This window comes from Bombina bombina, chromosome 5 (assembly GCF_027579735.1).
Source record: "Bombina bombina isolate aBomBom1 chromosome 5, aBomBom1.pri, whole genome shotgun sequence".
Classification (NCBI taxonomy): Eukaryota; Metazoa; Chordata; class Amphibia; order Anura; family Bombinatoridae; genus Bombina; species Bombina bombina.
Genome location: NC_069503.1, coordinates 686,441,244 through 686,466,321, shown reverse-complemented (window position 1 = coordinate 686,466,321; position 25,078 = coordinate 686,441,244).

Genomic DNA, 25,078 nt, shown 5'->3' with positions numbered 1-25,078 from the left:
AGAGCTCCAGTCCAACTCAGACGCCAGCAAGGTGGAGGTGGAGTACTGGTTTGGGCTGGTATCATCAAAGATGAGCTTGTGGGGCCTTTTCGGGTTGAGGATGGAGTCAAGCTCAACTCCCAGTCCTACTGCCAGTTTCTGGAAGACACCTTCTTCAAGCAGTGGTACAGGAAGAAGTCTGCATCCTTCAAGAAAAACATGATTTTCATGCAGGACAATGCTCCATCACACGCGTCCAAGTACTCCACAGCGTGGCTGGCAAGAAAGGGTATAAAAGAAGAAAATCTAATGACATGGCCTCCTTGTTCACCTGATCTGAACCCCATTGAGAACCTGTGGTCCATCATCAAATGTGAGACTTACAAGGAGGGAAAACAGTACACCTCTCTGAACAGTGTCTGGGAGGCTGTGGTTGCTGCTGCACGCAATGTTGATGGTGAACAGATCAAAACACTGACAGAATCCATGGATGGCAGGCTTTTGAGTGTCCTTGCAAAGAAAGGTGGCTATATTGGTCACTGATTTGTTTTTGTTTTGTTTTTGAATGCCAGAAATATATCTTTCTGAATGTTGAGATGTTATATTGGTTTCACTGGTAAAAATAAATAATTGAAATGGGTATATATTTGTTTTTTGTTAAGTTGCCTAATAATTATGCACAGTAATAGTCACCTGCACACACAGATATCCCCCTAAAATAGCTATAACTAAAAACAAACTAAAAACTACTTCCAAAACTATTCAGCTTTGATATTAATGAGTTTTTTTGGGTTCATTGAGAACATGGTTGTTGTTCAATAATAAAATTAATCCTCAAAAATACAACTTGCCTAATAATTCTGCACTCCCTGTAGATTTTTAGGTTTAGGTGACATTTTGGTTTGATGGAGATATTTATCCATAGGCCTCTCAATTCAATAAGGACCTAGTGTAAAAGATTACTTATTTCTTGGGTAGGGCCTGAAGTTACTAGGTATAAGGAGTCAGGCATAAAAGTTTTAACATGAAAGTTGATTATTTCTTACAAGTGATCTGGAATTAGTGTTCAAAATTCCCACCAGATCTTATTTCATACAGTTACTTTTAGAAATAGCACACTTTCAATTCTCGAAAAGTAAAAGAAAAGGACCCCCCAAAAGCATATATCTAATTAATAGACCTTGAATCTATCTTAGATTAAATATGGCAAAAGTCTCTACTGTGTAAAGATGTTTTAAAATGCAGATATACAGCGAGATATACAGGAAGAAGCCGCCATAAATCTTTGCAGAGGGAAAATGTGCATCCCATATTGTTCGTCAGACCACAGCCTAAAGTTTATTCATATCTGTAGTCCAGCTGACAATTCTAGAGACATTTCAAAAAGTGAGATTGTGACTGAGGTCTGTCATGCTGTGTAGACAGTCCTATAGACAGATTATAGGGAGGTGTACCTCTAAATCTCGAATGGAGGAGTCTGTTATGGCTTATGGTAATCCTACCTCCTTAGCTCTCTGTCTCGTCTGGGGGTTGAAGGGGCCTCCTGTTGTGAGGCAATTCTGTGGCTTCGGCTTTGACTTCCGAGCTCTATGCAGCCGCTTGATTGGCCGGGTCTCTGTGAAGAGAAAAGAGGCCCTAGGTCCTTCTTGTGCTGATCGTGCAGCAACCGAGGTGGTATCACCTTCTCCTCCTAGCCGCTTAGCAGCATCGTACTTCCCACAAGGCCCTAGTGGCATCCTCCTGGCTACAGGAGCCCCGACTGGGCTGTAGAAAACTGCCAGGCAGAGCAGACGATGCAGCTTGTGTGCTGCTCCAGTGTCTCCAGCTCCACCAAGCTTTGCGCTGCACGTGTTGTGCATTGAAGTCACAGGTCAGCGTCACACCCCTCAAATGGTGGACCGCCCAACACAGTTATATTAATATACTTTTTACCTCTGTGATTATCTTGTATCTAAGAATCCCTAATCACATGACTTTTTATTTATTATCTATTGACTTGCATTTGGTACAGTGTTGTGCTAACTCTTAAATAACTCCCGGGCGTGAACACGATGGTATCTATATGGCCCACATGAACTAGCAGTCGCCTGTTGTGAAAAGCAAATAAAAAAGCATGTGATAAGAGGCTGTATTTAGTGGCTTAGAAACAGGCAGACATTTAGAGGTTTAAATGTTTAATATAGCAATGTTGGTTTTGCAAAGCTGGGGAACGGGAAGTAAATGCATTATCTTTTTTTTTAAACAATAATAATTTTAGTGTAGACTGTCCCTTTAAGGTCCATTATAATCAGGAGCCACATCTGTTTAGTAAGCATTTGCTTATTAGAAAATGGATCAAGCTCCACTGTAAAGCATACAAGCATATGAAAAATGCCTCTAAAACATTATAAAACAAATAAAATAAAAAAAATCCTCCCTCTTTTTCAAGAAAAAATTAAAACCGTTAAAGAGAAATAAAATAAAAATATAAATTAGACAGAGAGACATGACCCAAGACTTCACAGGGGCAACACAATCATTGTGAAATCTGCATGATAGGCAGAGTTGTAGGTAAAAAATCTCAACCATGTCCTGAGAACCCAAAGGAGCGCCCACTGCTAGTCTTTCAAGACAACGTTCATTCTATCTAGCGAGACTACTTTACCATAACAAAACTGACATGCAAAGATTACAAACTTCACATAAACTGTTTTTGCCAAAATGTTTAATGTGTTTTTGCCATAATTGTTGTGTCTTTAAGTAGCTAGCGGTTTCATATAATTTATTGGACACCTCAACTATAGATGTTAAAGGCAGGAACAGCCACTAAAAACATTACAAAGGTAGATGAGGCGATACTCATTGAGTTTTGCACATAATTTATAAGCAGATCTCTCAACAACCGCTTTATGAATCTTTCACTATCGCCCCCTAGGGTGCTTATAAATTGATTCTGAGGATATTCAAATGGATTCAACTGTCTTCAAAAATGTAGCCAAAAAAACAACCCATACATTGTTTCTCATATAGAGAATGATTCTAATGAATCAGAATAAGAACCCTTATTGGCAAATCCAAAGCAGTCCAGGGATATACCACTTGGAAACCTCTTTGCACATGTGTATTTTTTCTTATTTTTGGTAGCCAGTCAGAAGCCAGATGTAAATGAGCTTCTGTGCTTATCTAAGCTATTATTGTGCAGCTTCTAGCAGAGTTAGTAAAACTGCTGCATACTTATGTATGCAGCAAGCCCTACAGCTTCTGTAGGGGCAAATTAAAATAAAACCTTGATAACAAGTACATTTTGAGTTGAATATTACTTTGAAATACTTAAATGGGATAGAAGTAAAATGTCATATTTAACATTAACATTTCTATGTGCATGACCGATAAATATTAAACAGTGTTTCATGCTTAAAGCTATAATGTTTGTTTAATTATGGCCTCATCCCAGTCACACCAACTTAAGTCAGAGTGGCAACAATCCAGTTGTGAACACCCACAATGCCCACACAACTGCTATGGAACAAAGGATATATTGACAAGAGTGTGCTGGTTGTGCAAGAACAAAATATTTCAAACAAATCGTAATTAACATCTAAGAGATGAGTATTAATCTTTGTTTTATTTGACATGCCTCTAATCAAATAGAAAGAAATAACATGCACCTAGCACATCAGTTTACATGAGTTGCACATTGATGTGCTTGAATTTACTATTGTCGTTGCTAATGTGAAAACAGAATATTTGAATCAACGCAGCATCTAAGTGGGAGTGGTTGTGTTTACCAAGTTTGGAAAAGCAAATTTATAATTTTCCATGGAATAGACCATTTTAATACATTAATATTTATTTATTGATATGACACAAATCTCTTGGTTTCTATGCCTCACCTAGAATATATTGCTCAGTGTTGGAAACTTATCAAGAAAGGCAGAAATAAACACGATATCCTCGGCAAAAACAGTTACTGAAATAGTACATAGATTAAAAAGGAAGAAAAAAAATGTTACAGAGAAATAAAAAATTTAGGGCCGAATTACAAGTAGAGCAGTATGTAAAGTTCCAACTCGATGGCTAACTCTTCTAGACAATTTTTTGTTTCACTAAACAATTAACAAGAGCTCTAGCGTAAATCACGATTGAGCTCACGCGTTTGTATTTACTTTCAACTTGCAATAGGAGCGCTAAACATGAAGCACGCAAACACCAGCGATAAACCCCTTTTTTCTCGCAACTAACTGTTAGCGTCACCACTAGTAATCTGGCCCTTAATGACTAAAGGAACCTTTTAAGGCACATCAAACACCTTATAAATACAATACTTTTGTGTAGCCTGGTTATGAATTAACATAACAACTGAGCCTAGTTTCCATTGAGGTGGAAAAGTTTGGAAACTGGTGGTACCATTAAAATTCTCCGTATAATTTAATGGAGGTAAATGTTTTTTTATCATCAGTTTGCAAAATTTACCACCTCAATGGAAATTAAGCCTAAGGATGAAAACTTTCCAAATACAATAACACCATGTTTGCTGCAATTGTTTTTAAAGGCCAAACTCACACACACCACCTTAATTGGAGAAGCCAGTCCAAATGTGTGATTGGAGTAGACAAGGCTAACCGCTGTCATTTTGTTAGCAAAAGGTGCATTGGTATGCAGAATATTATCTTATCATCTCTGTTGACATATGTGACTGTGGCCTCTATTTAACAAAGTCTGGTGGACCTGATCCGACAGTGCGGATCAGGTCCGCCAGACCTCGCTGAATACGGAGAGCAATACGCTCTCAGTATTCAGCATTGCACCAGCAGCTCACAAGAGCTGCTGGTGCAATGCCGCCCCCTGCAGAATCGCGGCCAATGGGCCGCCAGCAGGGGGTGTCAATCAACCCGATCGTACTCGATCGGGTTGAATTGTTGCGATTCCTGTCCGCCTGCTCAGAGCAGGCGGACAGGGTTATGGAGCAGCAGTCTTTGTGAAACACGGGCCGTCAAGCTCCTTTCGGATCTTGATAGATAGGCCCCACAGTGTTTGGCTTGTGAAGTATGCCGTGTGTACTTCCAGTTCTCAGAATGGGAAAAAAATTTGTAAATTAAATTACAGGAAAAGTAGAAAAAATAAATAATGAAAATCTATTGTAGAGTTGTTTACTACACACAATAAGACATTTTTATCTTACAATTTCTGAGTGTTTATCCCCTTTTAAATATGAGTATAAAGCATGATTTTAAATGTATATATCAAAGGTATGGATTTGGTCACATTCTATTTGTTATGACAGTCATTTATCATAATTCATTTTCTGCACATTTATTTATAGTCTCCTTTAGGAACAAGAGCCTCATTCAGCACATTTACCTGTCATTTACTTCTGTGAATGTCTATGCAAATTCCCCATGAGAAGCTTGTACAATGTATGCTTCTAAAAGCTTTTATGTGCTTAAAGGAACAGTCTACTTTAAAATTATTGATAATGCCTTTACCACCCATTCCCCAGCTTTGCACAAACAACTTTATAACATTTAAACATCTAAATTGCTGCCTGTTTCAAAGGCTCTATTGACAGCCTCTTAATCACATGCTTTTGTATTTGCTTTTCATAACAGGAGACTGCTAGTTCATGTGGGCCATATAGATAACATTGTGTTAACACCCGACAAGTTATTTAAGATTTAGCACAACACAATACTAAATGCAAGTCAATAGAAAATAAATAAAAAGTTATGTGATCAGGAGCTGTCTGCAGATGCTTAGATATAAGGTAATCACAGAGTTAATAAGTTTAAGAGTTAAAAATATTAATATAACTGTGTTGGTTATGCAAAACTGGGGAATTGGTAATAAAGGGATTATCTATCTTTTAAAACAATAACATTTTTATTGTAGACTGTCCCTTTAACCATGCTTACTTGTTATATTGTATACAAAAAAAAATCAGTTTCAAAGAGAAACTATTCATATGAATTAGAATATCTAGAAAAAGAAACCTATTAAAGCTATCACATCTATATTGCTTTGATTTTTCCCCCCAGAAAAACTAATTCTTTCATCTACTGTAAGAAATATATACAAAGCACAACTAAAAGATTATAGTGTTCTGCTCCAGAGAACACTTACAGCATAAACAAAAGAGACAAAAGGATAAGAACATTTTGGCGTTTCTACTTCTCAGAGCAGGAAATGCACCATGCTGACTTCTCAAGGTTAACACTGCTACATATAATTCCCTAGTTACATTTGGAAAACAATGCATTTTATACTAACATAATGACCGTGGATAAGTTTGTCATCTGCAGATTCAAGCCTGGTTTGGGTCCTCCATGTAAGGCAAGTGGTAGATGGAGTATGTCTTTGATAAACAATTGCAGCAAACAAGATGTTAATTTGCTTAAAATATGTTTATACTTGGCTGATATGTTATTCTATACCAAGACAACAGACATGTATTTTAATATCACAGTGTTTAGTGCCCCTTTTAAAGTAAAATATTACCCAATATATATTCATTAATTCCCGATCAGACAGCTATTTAGAAAATAACATGCATGTATCAACCTATAATTTATTGCAAATTCATACACTATGTTCTGCTCCATCACAAGTAACAAAATGCTTGGACCATAGGCAAAGTGTGTAAACTATGTGTTACTCATCTCCACAGAAACATTGAGGGATCTTTTTAAACAGTGTGCACTAAAATTGAATAAAGGATAAATACAGTAGTATCAACTGAATATTTTCTAAGATTTAAACAATTTCTTGATGTGGCAGAATTCAGTTAAAGTAAAAATAGCATAAGGGATTAAAGGCTTACCCTGTCTATCCCAGGAAAGGAGGGGGGGAACCCATAACTATTAACACTCTAAGTATAGTTTAATAGAACCACAGGGCCAACCTTTAATATAGACAGACACTTTAGTTTTGGTAACAATTTGGACCATCCTGGTCCCCTTTATTAACCTATTAACTTAGGAATAAATAAATAATAAATAACCGACAGACTAAACAGATGGCGGCAAATGAGAGGCTAAGACTAAACCCCAGACTGAAGAGGAAAATGGCACGATCTAGGCAACAGCAGAGTCACTCTGCTCGGATGGAGATGCTACTAGGGGTGTTCCGAGTTCTCCTGGCCTACCTACCCAGAGGGAGGGGCGCTCCAGCTAACTGAAGTAATCGGCCCCATCATCACTCCCCCCGTTTGACATCTCCGTACGATTCTGGCCGCAACCACAAGCCACAATGTGAGTGATTGTATGAAAGTCACGGTGAAAATCAGTGCTCTTAGAAGCCAGAGCGGTTTCAGCACTTAATTCGTAAGTTCACACAACACAACAGCTGGTAGCGCTATTTTGCTTTCCACTCGTGGTTTGTTTGGCGGGGGCAGGCCTGATGCATTTCACATTGCTATTGGCTGCTTCATCAGAGGACTTCTGAAGAAGCAGCCAATAGCGCTGTGAACTCGCATTGTGGCTTATGTTTTTTCTATAACGCCTTTTATCAATAAGGCTTTTTTCTTTTATTTTGTTTTAAACTTGTATGTTAACTGTTTACGTCTGCTGTGATATCAGACGTTTCTTTGGCAAATAAACCTTTCCTTTTCATTTAGTATTGTATACAAGTAAATTATTTGGATAAGGTTTACATCCCCCTCACTCTAAACCTTTAACAAGGGAACCCACACTGATCTCAGAAATATGGTCAGTGTTCACAGCAGGGAATCCGGAGATTGATGAAAGGGGAATACGTTTTGGTGTACATTATAACACTAATGCTTTTCTAAAACCTCATAACATTCTGAGGTTGAATCAGGTGAGTGCGTTTCTTACCACTACATACTGTTTAAGACAACCAGTTGAAACATACTTCACTAGGAGCACCCTCTGTGCGCTTGTCCAACTTTCTGTTTTTTAGATCTGTATTGGAGGATCCTTTGTTTGGGAGGTTAATCTACTTGTGGACTGAGCAGCACTTCTTTGGGGACACATTGGAACAAGTCACAGAAATACAGAGAGAGACTTATATCTGTGGACTGGCCTAAATCACTGCATTCACTAATCGTAATGTCTGTTGCTACTTTGTAGCACAAGATCAGTGCAGAATATTAATACTCTATTTGGGTTTATGAACTATCATCTTCAGAGTGTCATCTAACTGTGTACACCTGATTTTTGTAATAGTTGTTTTTTATTGTGCTGGTACATATCCTATATATATATATATATACTAGTCCTAAAGCCTGTGTACACGGGCCAATTTTTTAGGTACCGCGGTTCCAACCCTTGCTCCCTCTCTCTCCCCCCTCTCTTTTGCGCTCTCTCTCTCTCCCCCCCTCTCTTTTGAGTTCTCTCTCTCCCCCTTATTTTGCACTCTCCCCCCCTCTTTTGCTCTCTCTCTCTCCCCTTTTTTGCTCTCTCTCTCCCCTCTTGTGCTCTCTCTCCCCCCTCTTTTGCTCTCTCTCTCCCACCTATTTTGCTCTCTCTCCCCTCTTTTGCTCGCTCTCTCTCTTCCCCCCTCATCTGCTCTCTCCCCCCTCTTGCTCTCTCGCCCTCTTTTGCTCTCTCTCTCCCCTATTTTGCTCTCTCCCCCCTATTTTGCACTCTCCCCCCCCTCTTTTGCTCTCTCTCTCTCCCCTCTTTTGCTCTCTCTCTCCCCCCTCCTTTGCTCTCTCTCTCCCCCCTCTTTTGCGCTCTCTCCCCCCTCTCTTTTGCTCTCTCTCCCCCCTCTTTTGCACCCTCTCTCTCTCTCCCCCCCTCTCTTTTGCTCTCTCTCCCCCTCTCTTTTGCTCTCTCTCCCCCTCTCTTTTGCTCTCTCTTCCCCTCTCTTTTGCTCTCTCTCCCCCTCTCTTTTGCTCTCTCTTCCCCTCTTTTGCACTCTCTCTTCCCCTCTTTTGCGCTCTCTCCCCCTTCTCTTTTGCGCTCTCTCCCCCTCTTTTGTGCACTCTCTCTCCCCCCTCTCTTTTAAACTCTCTCTCCCCCCCCTCTCTTTTGAGCTCTCTCTCCCCCCTCTCTTTTGAGCTCTCTCTCCCCCCCCTCTCTTTTGAGCTCTCTCTCTCCCCCCACTCTTTTGCGCTCTCACCCCCCTCTTTTTTGCGCTCTCTCCCCTCTCTTTTGTGCTTTCTCCCCCTTGCGCTCTTTCCCCCTCTTTTTTGCGCTCTCTCCCCCTCTTTTTTGCTCTCTCCCCCTCTCTTTTGCGCTCTCTCTCTCCCTCTTTTGCTCTCTCTCTCCCTCTTTTGCACTATGTCTCCCCCTTCTTTTTGTGCTCTCTCCCTCCTCTTTTGCACTCTCTTTTAAACTCTCCCCCCTCTCTTTTGTGCTCTCTCTCCCCCCTCTCTTTTGCGCTCTCTCTCCCCCCCTCTCTTTTGCGCTCTCTCTCCCCCCTCTCTTTTGAGCTCTCTCTCCCCCTCTCTTGCTCTCTCTCCCCCTCTCTTGCGCTCTCTCCCCCTCTCTTTTGCACTCTCTCTCTCTCCCTATTTTGCGCTCTCTCTCCCACCTCTCTTTTAAGCTCTCTCTCCCCCCTCTCTTTTGAGCTCTCTCTCTCCCCCTCTCTTTTGAGCTCTCTCTCCCCCCTCTCTCTCCCCCTCTTTCTCTCCCCCTCTTTCGCGCTCTCTCTCCCTCTTTTGCTCTTCCCCCCTCTCTCTGCTCGCTTTCTTTCTTTCCTTCCTTCCTTTTGTTCTCTCCCACGCCCTCCCGCGCGCTCCCGCAAGACCACGCCCCCTCGACACGCCTGTCGGCCACGCCCCTCGTCACGCCCGCTGGTCACGCCCCCATCACGGCACGCCCGACGCCGGTCACGCCCCCACCAGGCAGCTTCTGCAGTGCGCACTACTCAGCAGCTGAAGGCCAGGTGTGTTTGTCCGCGCGCAGTCTCTACTGCGCATGACGGCTTCAGACAAACACACTTGGCCTTTTATAATATAGGATATATATATATATATATATATATATATATATATATATATAGTTCTTATAATCCTAAAGCAGATTAAAATTATATGAAATATCTAGTTTTGAAAGTCCATTGTAAAACTGAATAACTGGATAATGTTTAGCGTGAGCTGTTGTGTATCTAAGGAACAGGGGATACAGTCTCTGTGCGGCTTGAAGTTTTATAGACCAACCTGCCCTAGTGGTCCATTCTCAGTCTTCTATTTTGCATTAAAAATCTGTAACTATGGGTTTATATTCTGTATGACACTACTAGGTCATACAGAGCTTTTGCAGTAGTTGCCCTTCATCCAATTTGACACAAAATTACTAACATGAACCCCAAAAATTGACTTTCTTGCTTCTTACAAAAAAAGTCACTACACAAATTCTATAGTAGCTTAATTTGTTAAAGGGACAGTCAACAAAAATTGTTATTGTTTAAACAGATAGACAATGCCTTTACTACCCATTCCCCAGCTTTGCACAACCAACATTGTTATATTAATATACTGTTTCTAAGTCCCTAAAGACAGCCCCATGATCAGATGCTTTTGTTTTTGCTTTTCACAAGAGGGGCTGCTAGTTCATGTGAGTCATATAGATAACATTGTGCTGATGCCTGTGGATTCTAACAACACAGCACTTATTGGTGATGGTCATGTGATCAGGGGGCCGTCAGACGATGCTTAGAAACAAGGTAATCACAGGGGTAAAAAGTATATTAATATAACCATGTTTTCTTTACAAAACTGGGGAATGGGTAATAAAGGGCTTACCTATCCTTTAAAACAATAACAAAATTTGAGTTGACTGTCCCTTTAATAAGAAACCTGTGGCAGCATTCTTTGATTATTGACTCATGAAAATGATAACAACATCTGCCCAATCTGCTTGGAGACTATGATTTCACTCTGACTATATAAAAATAAGGGTTTTAGTGTGTACAAATGATAGGATCATAATAGTTTTGTGTCTTCTACACAGGAAACAAATCAGCACAGTCATAACTAGGCACAAATGTATGTGTAAATCTCTATATGCCCATAAGGTTTATTCAATAAAGCCACATGTACACCTGTGTTCAAATTCAAAACTATATCTATCTCTTCAGCTACTGCGCCCACAATAGCAATTTATAATCATTTTGCAGATGTTTGTTAAAGGGATATGAAACCCACATTTTTTTCTTTTTAATGATTCAGATAGAGCATGCAACTTTAAGCAACTTTCTAATTTACCCAATTATCAATTTTTCTTTGTTCTCTTGGTATCTTTATTTATAAAAGCATCAATGTAAGCTTAGGAGTTGGCCAATTTTTGGTTCAGGACCCTGGGTAGCGCTTGCTGATTGGTGATTGGTGGCTACATTTAGCTTCCTTAAAGGGACAGTCAACTCCAAAATTGTTATTGTTTAAAAAGATAGATAATTCCTTTATTACCCATTCCCCAGTTTTTCATAGCCAACATGGTTATATTAATATACTTGTAACCTCTGTGATTACCTTGTATCTAAGCCTCTTCTTAAAGCCCCCTGATCACATGACCATCACCAATTAGTGCTGTGTTGTTCATCCACATCCCACAGACGTGAGCACAATGTTATCTATATGGCCCACATGAACCAGCAGTCTCCTGTTGTGAAAAACTAATAAAAAAGCATGTGAAAAGAGGCTGTCTGTAGTGGCTTAGAAACAGGCAGAAATTTAGAGGTTTAAATGTTACAAAGTATATTAATATAACAATGTTGGTTGTGCACAGGGGTAGTAAAAGTATTATCTATCTTTTTAAACAATAACAATTTTGGTGTTGAATGTCCCTTTAAGCTTACATTCATGCTTTTTCAAATAAAGATGCCAATATATCAAAAATTGATAATAGGAATAAATAAGAAAGTTGTTTAAAATTGCATGTTCTATCTGAATTTAAAATGGGCTTCATATCCCTTTAATTTAGGATTGCCAGATGTCACATTCTCAGAAATATATTGTTATATTTATAAAGAAAAGAAACTTTCCTAAAACATTTTTTAAAGCACTCATAATTTTAATAGCTGCCCTATAACGTGGCGTAGTGTTATTCTTTAAGAACACTGTGTTAGTGATACAATTGTTTTTTTATGTATCACACTTTCATACATTGTACAGTGTTAGGCACTTGTGTATACCTCTGGTAATTGTAATGCTTGCAGTGATCGTCCTCACAGGTGTTTGGATAACAAAGGTTGCACAAACAGTCTTTGTGAGTCATAGAAACAGAACACACGCATAGCTTCATGTGCTAATCGGAGCCTAATTAGCACCTTGCTCACTGTCTAGCCACATTATATAAATCAACAGGCAGACAGTTTCATAAACAAATACTTAAGTGGAACAAATAATATAAAAAATAGAGATGATATCTCTGTGTGTGTCTATAGGAATTTTTAAAAATAGGAAAAATAACATTGCTGTTTAGTTTTAGCATTATCCCAATTAAACATGTTAAAGGGACACCTAACTCATTGGGGCATATGTATCAAGCAGTTATGAAGCAGCGGTCACAAAAAACGCTGCTCCATAACCTGTCCACCTGTCCCCCCTGCTGGCGGCCCATTGGCTACGAGTCTGCAGGGGGCGGCGTTGCACCAGCAGCTCTTGTGAGCTGCTGGTTCAATGCTGAATACGGCGAGCGTATTGCTCGCCGTATTCAGCGATGTCTGTCGGACCTGATCCGCACTGTCGGATCAGGTCTGACAGACATTGATAACTAGAGGCCACTGTGTTAACTATATGGCATATAAAGGGGCATTTTACCACATATAAATGTGTTTTGTTATATGAAAAATGGATGTTCCTTTACTTAGAGAAAAAAAACTTTTCTTTTTATACTTGAGGGTCATGTCACAATTCACCTATAAAGCAGGGAGGGTTCTGCTTATCAGCCAGTGAGATCTACCCCATGGAACAGTATTGTACTTCCTCCTAGATTAAAAATCAACAGCTTTACCCTAAAGGAACAGTCTACTTGACTGTTGTTATTGTTTAAAAAAGATAGATAATGCATTTACTAGCTTTGCATAACCAACATTGTTATATATATATATTTAAATCTTTATTTATAATTCAACAGAATAACAAAAAGAAAAACAAATAAGATAAGTTAATTTCACAATTTCATCTCACCTCGCAGGGTGATTAAAGCACAATAAACAAAAATCCGTTTTTCATATTTCATATTTTCATTACACCTCACAGGGTGCTTAAGGTATCAACAGAAACAAATGTATTATTACATAGATTTATTAACCTAAACCTAATCAAAAGATATGAAGACAACCCTACTTGCACTACCCCTTACAGAAAGATTAACATATCTCGATAGTAATGTTTGGCAAAAATATCTAGTAATGCAACTTTAACCTAATTCTCATATTTAACCAATATATATATAACCAATCAATCCTTCTCATATATCTTTATACTGTTGGAGAATTTTTAATTTTTTTTTATTTTCCCTTTCATCACAAAACATAATTAAAAGGAAAAGACACAGAAAAAGGGGAACAAAGTTGTCCTTCCCCCCCCCCCCTGTGCCGATGCCCTCCCCCCTCGTCCCTCTGTGTCCACCGTCCCACCTTTATCCACTATTACCTCTTCTTTTCCCTCTTATTATCCAAGAATCATGCCCACTCCACTGGCAGTTTACCTGCTTGTATCCACACATCAAACACGGTTGTTTTTTAAGAATAAATATAAATTGTTGTTGTATCGCTGGGGGAAATGTTTTCATTGGGGCTAACCACTTATAGATATACTTCTCCATTTTTTCCTCTGAGTTGTTATCAATATAGTACTGTCCTAAAATTATTGTATTAGCGATCATAGCTTTAAAGGTTTGGAAAGATAATGAATTCCTGGCTCTCTAATTCAGCAGGATTAGGTTACGTCCATTCAAGATTATTGTATTAATTGTGTCATATTGTCTATTTCTTTTGTGAGTACACAAGAAAAATATATCTTGTTAATTTATAGTAAATTATTGTTCCAGACTTTTGGAAAGCCAATAATTCATTTTGTTCCAAAACTGTTTAATTTCTGGGCAACCCCATAAACAATGCAATAAATCTGCATTGGAATTGCTACATTTTGTACATACATAAGTATCCTCCCGAAACCATTTTTTAAGCTGTGATGGCGTTTTATAGACCCTGTTTAAGAGCTTGCAGTGTGATTCCCTCCACAAGACAATAGAAGTTGCTTTTTGAACCAACCTAAAACTTCCCTCAATCTCTTCCATCGTAACAGATGGAAAATATTTTTTCCACTTAGTCAACAGACCACTTAAATATACCTGGTCAGCCCGGTTAAGTAGAATATTATACATAGAGGAGATAAAATATTTTCCTTATTTATAAATATTGATAGCTGGATTAATATCTTCCAGCTTCCAATCCGAATTATTATCCTCCCTGAGTTTTCCATAGTAGTGTCTCAATTGTAAGTAAGCAAAAAAGCTATGCTTATGTAAGGAGAATTCATTTTGTAACTTTGCAAATGGTTTAACCACATCCGAAGTTTCTTCCCTTATTTGGACCACGTTTTGAAAACCTTTATTAAACCAAAGCTTAAAAGTTTTTAATGAAATCCCTGCTGGAAATTTTGGATTTGCACAAATTGGCAAATATTTGGATGATTTCCAATTAATATTTAATTATTATACAAACTTTTTGCCATGCCAAAATAGGATGCAAACATATCCTCATTTTAGCTATCCGCTTGGGAATTTCTGTCTTAAAGAGATGTAAAAGTGCCTTCAAGGAAAATGGTGCCACTATCCCAACTGCAAATTAGTTATATTTTTCTGCTATCCAGTCTATGATAAATTTACTTAGAGATATTAGGTTATAATACTTAAGATTAGGAAGAGCTAATCGACCTGCTTTAATGTGTAAACTAAGCTTATGAATGGAAATCCGCTTGCGCTTTTGTTTCCATACAAATCTCGCCATTATCCTATTAAAAAGAGTAATATCTCTAACCTTGATCATAATAGGTAGATTTCGCAACAAATATAATAATTGCGGGAAAAAGATAGTTTTAACCATAGAAATCTGAGCTGAGAGTGAAATAGGTAGCGTCATCCAATTATCTAGATCTCTATTACACTTTTCGAAAAAGGGTATAAAATTCAAATTGTACCAATAAGCTGGATCCTTGTGGATTTTAATACCTAGATAGTTTAATGTAGTTTGTGGACTTTTCTTCAACAATACATAGAATTTCTGATTTATCTGTGTTAATTTTATATCCTGGGAATTGTGGGATCGAATTATCAGTATCACTTAAAGTGACATTAAACACATGCTTAAAATCCTTAAATCTTGCTCCTTCTAATCAATCAAAATCAAGTTAGCATGAATGTCTATGCCAACTTGTCATCTTACCCCAAATTGTTCAAAAAAAGTGTTTTCAATAACAATGGTTTATCTGTGCTCTTTGTGTGTATGCATGCCGCCATATTGTGATGTGCGTTACACACAGGTACACCAGTCACATGACACGCATGCATATTGTTCTATTATGTATTTGCTACAGTGCTTAGAGGAATCACATCTGCAGCACACACTCACTGTGATGCATTCAGCAGCACATGTGATTCTTGCAGAGCGTGTGCTGCAGTGTTTGTAGATATATTGTTTCAAATGTGACTAATAGTAATACGTATTTTCAACATAGTAATACATACGTTAGTAAATGCAGGCTTCAGGAACAAGAATTTAAAGTAGCAAGCTCTGGGGAGGAAGGGGAAGATCAGCCCGGAAATAAAGGATAAGCCTTGCATAAGAAAATACAAGCTCCGGTTATTTCAAATGGTTGCCAAGCACTCCTGACCCTGCAGTGCATAATACTGCACTGGGAGATCCTTACCCTTCCAGCCCGAAAGTTAGATTACTCCTTGGGCTCAAAGCGTGACTCCTACTGCCGGCTAACAAAAGGCAACCTAGTCTGTCACTGCCAGGGAGCGTTTGCAAACTCCACAACTGCAGCCTGTTACCAGCGTCTGGAAACTCTACATACTGGGGAGCATGTTCAAACTCATGTCAATCCTTTAGCCAGCAAAGGAGTCACGCTTTGAGCCCAAGGAGTAATCTAACTTTCGGGCTGGAAGGGTAAGGATCTCCCAGTGCAGTATTATGCACTGCAGGGTCAGGAGTGCTTGGCAACCATTTGAAATAACCGGAGCTTGTATTTTCTTATGCAAGGCTTATCCTTTATTTCCGGGCTGATCTTCCCCTTCCTCCCCAGAGCTTGCTACTTTAAATTCTTGTTCCTGAAGCCTGCATTTACTAACATATGTATTACTATGTTGAAAATACGTATTACTATTAGTCACATTTGAAACAATATATCTACAAACACTGCAGCACACGCTCTGCAAGAATCACATGTGCTGCTGAATGCATCACAGTGAGTGTGTGCTGCAGATGTGATTCCTCTAAGCACTGTAGCAAATACATAATAGAACAATATGCATGCGTGTCATGTGACTGGTGTACCTGTGTGTAACGCACGTCACAATATGGCGGCATGCATACACACAAAGAGCACAGGTAAACCATTGTTATTGAAAACACTTTTTTTGAACAATTTGGGGTAAGATGACAAGTTGGCATAGACATTCATGCTAACTTGATTTTGATTGATTAGAAGGAGCAAGAATTAAGGATTTTAGCAGGCAGGTGTTAAGTGTCCCTTTAAAAATAGTAGTAAATCATCCGCAAAGTGTCTGAGAACAGTTCTAACTCGCCCAATCATAATCCCTGCCAATTCTTGTTGTAGTCTAATTTCAAAGGGTTCTAACAATGAATTGAACAGAAGGGGTGACAGGGGAAAACCCTGTCTGGTGCCTTTCTCTAGTATAATATCATTAGTGGCCTCAAAATTGATTAACAGATTAGAGATCGGGTTACGGTATACTGCTTGAATTAGATTTACGAAATTCCCCTTAAACCCGAATTGGGAAAGTGAAGTAAACAAATGATCCCAATTTATAAGTTCGAAAGCCTTTTCGGCATCAACCACTGATAGTGCTAGGTTCAATTTATTTATTTTTTCCTTGTCTTTATTTTTGATCCAAAAAAATTCAAGTACCGTTAAAACCCTTACGAATAATTTTGGCTATAAACCCCACTTGGTCTTTGTAAATTATTTTCCCCAGATATTTTTTTAGTCTATTTGCTACAATAGACATAAGGATTTTGTAATCACTATTGAGAAGTGATATCGGCCGATAGGATGACACATTTTCTGGATCTTTATCTTTCTTGGGTATCAAGGTAATCGTAGAGGCCGAAAAGTATTTTGAGGGATTTTTACTTCCCACAAAATATACATTAAAAAGGTTCACTAGGGTACCTGTAATCTGGTCTTTTAAGATTTTGTACAGTTCAATTGGGAGTTGGTCTGGTCCAGGTGCTTTATTTGTTTTGCCTATTTTAATCTGAGCTACCACCTCTTCCCCTGAGATTGGAAAATGTAATTCCTCTAAATCTTGCTCCGAAATCTGTATATTAACATTGTCCCTCGTAGAAATCTTCTTATAGTGATTATAAAAGATTTCTCTAATCTCACAAGGGTTAGTAACAACTTTACCTTCATTCCTAATTTTTTTATTGTTTTATTACTTTGTCTACTCTTAATCAAGGCTGAAAGATATTTTGCTGACTTTCCATAGTTTCCGCGAAATTTCGCTTTCTGTTTTAGATCCTCTTGTATAACTTTTTGTCTAAGAAAAAGATTCCTCTCCTGTTTTTTTTCTATATATTTATCCCAGCATTGTTTAGAGGGGGTAGAAATGCATACTTCATAGTTGTTTCTGACTTGATTAGTCAGTTGGATTTCTCTTGCTTTATATTTTTTCTTCCATTTGCACAGATATGCCCTTATCTCCCCCACCTTAAAAACACCTTAAAGGCTTTCCAAAGCACCTCTGGTTTAGTTGTATATTCTCTATTGTTAAAGAAGTGTTCATTCCACTTAGCTATCAACAAATTCTTAAATTGTATGTTATTCGTTAAGTAGGTGGGGAAGGAAAGTCTGACAAAATTTGACCCAAAATTTGAACCAGTCTTAATCTGGAGCAATATAACTGCATGATCCGAAATAGATATATCCTTTATTTCTGTACTAATAGCTTGATTTAATAAATTTTCTGAAACAAGGGAGAGATCTATAAGCGAGAATGTGCCATATGATTTGTATTCGCAGGTATAAGCTTTTACATCAGGAAAATGGGTGCGCCATATATCAAACAAGTTTAGATCTGTCATAAGGCTAAAAAAGTATCTTATTTCTCCCTTGCTCACATTTATTCAAACACTTAAATATTAAAGTCTCCTCCAACAATATTTTTTTTATTACTATAACTCATCAATTTTACTTTTAGGCTATCCCAGAAACCTTTATCTGGTTTATTTTGGCCATAAACATTACATAAAACCATTTTTACACCCTGGATCGTTACTTCTATTATAAGCTATCTACCCTGCGGATCTATGACTTGTGTCGAAATGTCACACTGAAAACCCTTTTGGAATAGAATTGCCACTCTCTTTTTTCTCCAACAAAATGGTGTATAGACAATGTTTCCCACGCATTTAGATTTCAATTTAAGCGCCTCCTCTGGTTTTAGGTGGGTCTCTTGCAAAAAATCTATTTGTGGGTTGAATAAACTTAAATGTTTCAATATTCATTTCCTTTTAATGGGGGAGGTTATCCCACCCACGTTCGATGATAGAATATTTATCTTACTCATAATCCTTTGGCAGCAAATAGTTATGCATATTTTTTACCCTTTATTCTATATAAAGTGGGGAGGAGGGAGTGCATGTGGGGCAACGGGCAATAAGAGGAGAAAAAAAAAAGACAAAACACAAACACTTAAAACCCCAAAATAGCCCAGTCGCCATCCATATTTCTTATGAAATGAAAAGGAAGATCGTTCAATTCTTACTGGCTTATTTTTAGTTCCTTACACAAAACCTGTGCAGACTTAATGTCATTAATTACTTGTGTAGTACCATTTACATCGATAATAATCTTAGCTGGGTAAACTAATCTAAACTAAAAATTGGCATTATTAAATTTTATACAAAAAGGGGCCATAGTTCTCCTCTTCGCTGCTGTCTCTTCAGAAAAGTCCTGAAGAAGTAGTAACTTATGTTGTTCAATTTTACATTCTTTCATTTAACGATTATTTCTCAGGATACTTATCTTATCCTGGAAATTGAGGTACTTGATTATAACTATTCTAGGTTTGGAGTACCCACTGGCATTATCCTTAACTGGTCCTATTCTGTATGCTCTTTCTACTAATATGGGTGTTTGATTTAATATACTCACACACTGCGGTAACAAAACTGCTGCGAAAGACAAAAGATCCCTATATTCCTTGGTCTCAGGAAAACCGATTACTTTTATGTTATTACGTCTAGACCTGTCTTCAAGGTCTTCTATCCTAGCTTGCAATGTGACTATCTTCCTTTCATGTGTAATAACATATGTATCATTATTATTCGCTTGGTCTTCTAGGTTAGAGATTCTAAGTTCTGCTTCATCTAGCCTACTTGCAAACTGTCTAATCTCCAAGGTAAGATGAGAGAGATCAGACTTGATCCCTTCAAACTGTGTTGTAAATAGATCAGACATCTGATTTAATAGCTGTTTATTCTCTATAGAGGTTGGAACTGTTTCTTCCTGAATACTTAAACAATTGCAATTTTTTCTCTTTGGATTTAGGGGGCATAGTTGGTGATTTACTAGTGGTTAGTGTCATACATTTCTTCAATTTCCAGTATGCGTTAGATTAGTACAACCCACTTATTTTCAGTTACAATTGTTAACACTATTTCTATTTACAACAGGTCTTAATATACAAACATTTCCCTAAAAGGAGTATCTACACTTTACTAGGACCAAAGCAAGATTGATACTCACAACCAGGCACTTTTACAATAGAAAGGGACAGGCACCTCTATATAATCAGGGAATCTAAATATTTCTCCAGCTTTCAGTATATTTAATATGCAGATGCAATATCTACCATTAACTGGGGCCTGATAGGTTGGGTTATCACAGCAATATACTTATTGGCCTTGCTGGTTTTACCACAGGTAATATTTAAAGATAATAGTATCGGGCTCAGTACAATCAATTAAACCATTTAAAAGTCTAAAGAGTAAAACACCTTAACATATTTTACATTTCAATGTTATCTGTAAACTCCAAAAACTACCCTTTTGGTACACAGTGGTTAGATAGGGCAGGTGAAGAGAGAATCTTCAGCTTTCAGCATCTTTTAAACAATATTCCTATAATCTAGATATGTGTTTTCTTGTTACTTGCATTGCAACAGTCTCTTTGGATGACTGCCCTTTTTTTTTTTTTTAGACAGAGTTCAAATTGGACAGGTTTCAGCAGAGCACTACAGAGTTGGCCCTGTGAGACGATAAAGATATCCACCACATATGATACCTTTTGAGAGCTAATAGCTCAGTAATAACTGATGAAAAGTCCCCTTCTGTTAGCACGGTTTTGAATTCCCCACTCCTTTTACAATTGGGGTTTATTTATAAGCTTGGAGCTTCCTCCTACGAAGTTGTGAGATTGCAGGCTTGTGTTGGGATGTTTCTTCGGATGGTAAGAGTTTTACCATTGAAAAAGTAGTCAGCCAGCTCTTGAGCACTGAATGCAGATGAGGGAGTGGTGCAGGTGGGTGGAGGAGAGAGTTGAAAATGGAGAAGAGTCTTTTAGGGTTTGAGGAGTGAGTAGATATAAGAGAAGAGAAGTAGGTTTGCTTAGCTAGGTGAATTTAATACACTCTAGCAGGTAAAATGGATCATTGGGAATAATTTAAAGGGGAGAAAAAATTTCGGTGAACTCTAGTAGCCATATTAGTCAAGTAGTTAAAGAGACATTGTACACTAAGGGCTAGATTACAAGTGGAGCACTAAAAATATAACTTGCACGATAATGTGCGCTGGTATAAATGCCAATGCGAACACAAGCTCGCTTTCACATTGCTAGGATCAGGCTTCTCCAGACAGCATGGCGTTGTAAGCAATTTTGGGTAGGGTAGGGTGGGGCAGCATTGGCGAGGGCTTTGTAGGTCAGCGTGAGAATTTTGAATTTAATTCTGCTGTGAATGGGGAGTCAGTGAAGGGATTCACAGAGAGGTGCAGCAGAAACAGAGTGTATAGAGAGGTGGATTAGCCTTGCAGATGCATTTAGGATGGATTGAAAGGGAGAGAGGTGGGAGAGAGGGAGGCCAGATAGTAAGTTATTACAGTAGTCAAGTTGGAAAATTACCAGCGAGTGGATTAACTGTTTAGTAGTTTCAGCACTCAGAAACGGACAAATTTTGGAGATATTCCGTAGGTGGTTGCGTCAGGATGAAGAGAACAATTGAATGTCGAGAATGAAGGACAGAATTGAGTCAAGTGTGACTCAGAAGCAGCGGACTTGGGGTGATGGGGAGATACTGATGCCGCAAACAGTGATGGAAAAATTAGAAACTGGAGTAGAGTTAGAGGGGGGGATCAGAAGTAGTTTGGTCTTGGACATGTTTATTTTTAGGTGGTGAGAGGCCATCCAGGAGGAAATGCCAGATAAGCAGTCATTGATGTGAGAATTGACAGAAGGAGAGAGTGCAGGGGTGGAAAGGTAGATCTGGGTATCATCAGCATAGAGGTGATAGTTGAATCCATAGCTGTTGATGAGTTTACCCAAATGTAAATAGAGAAGAGTAGAGGACCCAGGACAGAGGCAATTGAGAGGAGGAGTCAAAAGAGACGGAGAAGGATTTGTTAGAGAGATAAGAGTGAATCCAGGAGAGGGCAGTGTCACAGAGCCCAAGAGAGCTGAGTCCGTAGGAGAAGGGGATGGTCAACAGTGTCAAAGGCAGCAGAGAGGTTAAGACGAGTATAGAGCAGCAGCCTTTGTTTTTAGCAGAAAGGAGATCAGTAGTAACCATGGTGAGGGCAGTCTCAGTTGAGTTTTGGGGACGGAAGCCAGATTGCAGGGGGTCGAGCAATGAGTTGGAGGACAGGAAGTGGGTTAGGCAATCAAAAGCTATTTTTTTAAGCTAGCTGGAGCAGTAATATGGAGCGGTAGTTTGCAGGAGAGTTAGGGTCAAGGGAGGGTTTTTTTGAGGATGGGGGGGACCTTTGCATGTTTGAAGGCAGCAGAGAATGACCCGGTAGAAAGGGATAGGTTGAATATATGAGTAAGAGGGTGGGAGACAGAGAAGGTATTAGATGTGAAGGAATAGGGTCAAGTGGGCAACTAGTGAGGTGTGAGGAAGACAATAGGGAAGACACTTCAATCTCAGTGGTTAGGAGGAGGGTGCAGAGAGTGGCAGAGGGGGTGACTGGGAGCGAAGTTGGGAGATTGCAGGCTTGTGTTGGGATGTTTCTTTGGATGGTAAGAGTTTTATTGAAAAAGTAGTCAGCCAGCTCTTGGGCACTGAATGCAGATGAGGGGGGTGGTGCAGGTGGGTAGAGGAGAGATTTGAAAATGGAGTCTTTTAGGGTTTGAGGAGTGAGTGGATATAAGAGAAGAGAAGTAGGTTTGCTTAGCTAGGTGAATTTAATACACTCTAGCAGGTAAAATGGATCATTGGGAATAATTTAAAGGGGAGAAAAAATTTCGGTGAACTCTAGTAGCCATATTAGTCCAGTAGTTAAAGAGACATTGTACACTAAGGGCTAGATTACAAGTGGAGCACTAAATATAACTTGAATGATAATGTGCGCTGGCATAAATCCCAATGCGAACACAAGCTCGCTTTCACATTGCTAGGAAGCATTGTGCTCACAAGAGTGCACTTCCATAGGCTCCTATGGGAGCCTTGTTTTGATGCCTTTAGAGATGGCATCATAACCTCACACAGCAAAGGGGGTAAGTAGCGCAGCAATGGACAGCATTTTTAAATATATATATATGAATATGTATTGTACATATATTTATGTATTATTTTATGTATGTACACATATTAACACATAAATACATATGTATATAAGAATATACAAATATATTTACATTGCAGTCTATGAGAACACACAGTTCCCCTAGACCGCAAAGTAAAGGCACTTTTCAGTGCTTTTTTTTCTGACACCCCACTTCCACCAACTTTAAAGCCCCAAAACTACCTAGTGCAGTTATTTTTTTATTTAAATTGTTTTTACTTTTTTTAAATAAAAAAACTATAATGCCCTCTATTTTGAGGGCATATGGGGTACTTTTAGAAAATTAACCAGAGATCTAATCTTCGGAGTGCTGATTGCTACCGCGAGCTCGCAGTAGGAAAACCCAGCCCCTTGTATACATAATCATCTTTACACATGTATTTGTATGTATCTCAATGTTAAAGCACTTTGCCTGCCTTTTTTTCTCTAACACCTGAGAGCTAATATCTTTGAGCATTTATAACTTTTTTTGTGCAGTATTTGTTTTGAATATTTTTTATTAGATGGTGTTATTATGAGTGTCGGTGTACTTTGTAATGTAGAATACAAGAATAGGTTAATTCATAGATACTACACTCAGACTCTTTAGCTGATCCCAAAGGAGATGATATAACCTCAAAAAATCATCTAAGATAAGTACTGGAGTATGGGGGGAGTGGGATAGCGCTACAAAAGCTCAGAGTCAATATACTCGAAATAATAGTTAGATAGCCTGATAAGTTTAAGTGGGTTAATGTATATGGCTGATGTCATATAGAGGAGCACTAGTATTCGTCCTAATTAGGAAAGGGGTGTGTATAAAAATCTTAGAGAGGTGATAAACCTGAACTTAAGGTATCTATATTTTATAATATAACCAAAATAGTATACTTCGCAAGTGCAACTTAACCTTAATATGGGCGTGAGATACAATCCTAGAAGATAGTCCTAATATTATGGTAAAGTGGTTTAATTGTAATAATGTGGCAAAATATAGAGTAAAGATGGGACTTTAGGAAAATGTCAATATAATGAATACAAATACTTAGAATCAGAAATTATTTACTCAGAAATAATATGGGTAAATACCCAGAAAAGAAGTTCCTCCCACAGAACTGATTTGTATTAAAACTTATTTAATATTGTACATATGAAAACATTTAATATAAAAACATTTAATATAAGAAATAGGTTTGAAATCATCCACATTTAAAACCAATTAAAAACAATTAATCCTATGAGTGATGCTGGCATCTAAACAGTTATAAATCTTGGATCAGACTATAAGTGTATATTGTATCTTTATCGCTTTATATACACAGAGTAACTTGATACTTATTAGGTGTATTGGATATAATGTATTTGATTATTATCTCAAAAAATAGATTATCACAAGTCATACAATGGGTATTCTATTCATATATATTACAATGTCAATCCCATATGTTGAAGCGGGTACCGTAGTGTATCCTGATGATGTGTTATCGGTAATAGATACCACAATGACAAGTGTTTTTTGAAAATAACCTTATTGCAGTGTCCGCTCCCGGGGATGCTGTTAGCAGGTTAACAAACAGACTGATCCGTCGTATTTCCTCAGAGGAGTTCAGTAGTCAGTACTACTCTTTAGATGAGGTTCCCGGTTAAGGTGTCAAATGCGGTCCGTGATACATTCCGGTATCCAGTGATTTTACACTTGTTTTAAATGGATTTTTTTGACTGGTTAGTTGGTTTGGAAATACCGGATCATGGGACAGGAATTATATATGCAGAGACTATTCCTATTGTGGGATATAGCTCAATGTACCTGGCCTAACCAGTATAGTATATAAATTAAAAATTTCACCAGCTGAAAGTGCAGGGGTTCAGGGTCAGCAGTCTCTACGCCTTTCAGCCACCAGGGGCCTTTATCAAGACCCTTTCCTAATTAGGACGAATACTAGTGCTCATCTATTCAACATCAGCCATGTACTTTGTAATGTGTTTTGTGCAACTTTTTATTTTAGCAAAACAGTTAACCACAGTTCTGAAGTCACAGTAATGATTGTAGCAATTGCGTTTACTTCGTAATATGAGCAGTAAGCCAGATAAGCGCAAACCCTCGCTATATACCCCTTATCACTTGCACTCGTAATCTGACCCATAGAGGGTGAAGATTTGTCTGATTTGTAGTATTTTATATATTTTGAGTTGTTTTACACTGAAA